The sequence below is a fragment of the Meleagris gallopavo genome, chromosome 28 (assembly GCF_000146605.3).
Source record: "Meleagris gallopavo isolate NT-WF06-2002-E0010 breed Aviagen turkey brand Nicholas breeding stock chromosome 28, Turkey_5.1, whole genome shotgun sequence".
Taxonomy (NCBI): domain Eukaryota; kingdom Metazoa; phylum Chordata; class Aves; order Galliformes; family Phasianidae; genus Meleagris; species Meleagris gallopavo.
In genome coordinates this window covers 4,588,337-4,590,292 of record NC_015038.2, presented here as the reverse complement: position 1 = coordinate 4,590,292, position 1,956 = coordinate 4,588,337, and positions in this window count along the sequence as shown.

Sequence of the window (1,956 nt, the reverse complement as noted above, 5' to 3'; positions counted from 1 at the left end):
GGGGGAGGGAGATCAAGTGAAACCCCTCTCATGGTTTCTGTTAAGTTCAGCTCTAGGTGACAGAAGTTTTGGCTCTAAACAAGTCCTTAATGTGTATTTGTTGTATATGGAAGTTTTGTTGCTGCTCCTTAACTGTGTAGCAAAAACTTGATTTGGAGATGAATAGGAAGTTGACCTTTTTATTGTTACTATGCAAGCAAAACTTAGTGTATTTTATCTGAAAGGAAGACAAGCTTTTCTTTTGGTAGTTCAGCCTATAAATTCTAAGAATAGCTTAGGATCTTTTTTGCATTAATACGATTGTGATCATGATGAGACATGGGAACCTTACTGACAAAAGAGCAAATACATGCTCTCAGTGTCCTCGTCTGGATGTGGAGACAGTGAGGGCATGTGATTGCTCCAAGCTTTTCATGCACTTAATTGCTCTTGGGAGCTCTTTCAGGAGACCCAAAATGGTTAAGAAGGTGGACAAGTTGTGGATTTGGTGCATGCTTGAAGGAGATACAGAAACCCAGATATGTGGGAAAGAAAGAAACTGAAAGCTCAAGAGATGTTACACAGTTCTGTGATAAGAATTCAAGGCCAGTAACAGTGCATGGGAATTGTTATTGTTTTTTGCTTGTGGGAAAGTTTCTGGTTTCACTGAAAACGCAGTGAATTTCTGCAGAGTGTGTTTGGGTTCTGTAAAGGCTAGGATTAAGTGCTGAGCCAAATGGATCGTGCAAGTCAGGTTTACTTTCACATGTCATTCAGTTACGTTGTCAAAGTGTGGGGCACGAAGTCCATCAGTAAAAACTTCAGAGGAAAGGTATTACAGTAATACTGGTTATGATAGCAAATGGCTTCAAAATGGCACTGTATGTGGTCTAGAAGGGTAAAACAGCATAGATGGAATAACTGCTGGAAATAATTGCTACGTGCCAAAACAAGGATGGATGCCTACTGTCTCAATGAAGGGTTAGTGATTTTTTTTTTCTCATTTAGTTTTGATTTTGAATAGGAAATAGGTTGTGCTGTCATAAAAAGGCACATTTGCCCAAGGTGCTGAAGGGTATTAGGCACCAGCAATGACCATCACAAGGGAGAAAAGCATTGGTTTTGTGGTCGTATCAGAATGAATGGCATTACAAGTTGTGATGCCTGATGTAGCAGTGAAAAAGCCCTTTGAAAAGGGACACTTGAAATCTTTACACTCAGACTGGCTCATGGCAGGGGATTGTGCCTCCTACAAGCAAGATAAAGAATCCCAATGCAACACTATGTTGTTGTCAGGGTTAAATTCTATATACAGAACTCAGCATAATTTGCTTGACTTTTACTTAAACTGAGGAAGAGGTAAGTAATGGACATGATGAAGAGTTGTGAGGTGCACAAACTGTAGTAGTAAAGGGCAGGAGATGAATGTAGACTGATTTCAGGCAAATAATTAGTGAAAAGAATTATCATTTATTCTTTACAGGTATATAATGACAGTTTTGTTTACAAACTTTCTTGGGGTGGAGGGGTCCATTTCAAATTCAGGAATGACATCCTTTCTGGTTACAGTAGCACAACAACTTAAAGCATCATGCACAAATTTTTCATAGCGAGAAATATGGATGTATTTATATAGTATGTATTTATGTGTTGATGCACGTATGGACTTTGCATGTGTATAAATATATGAAGTATATAAATGGCAAAGACTGTTCAGTTATTTCAAGTTGAACACACATTGGCCATTTGAGATGACATATAGATCTTACTGTTTTAATTTTTTTCCCCCAAACTGAAATTTTAAATGGCTTCTTCCAGTTGATTAACAGCTATTTCTGAGTGAAATTAAGCATGCTGTCAGTTTTGCACGTATTGGAACTTTTTCCATATTGAAATTGCTCCTTTACCTTGCAAGGGTGGGAAGTTGGATTTAGAGGCAAAATAGAAAGTGTCTGCCTGACATTACATTTCTCTTTT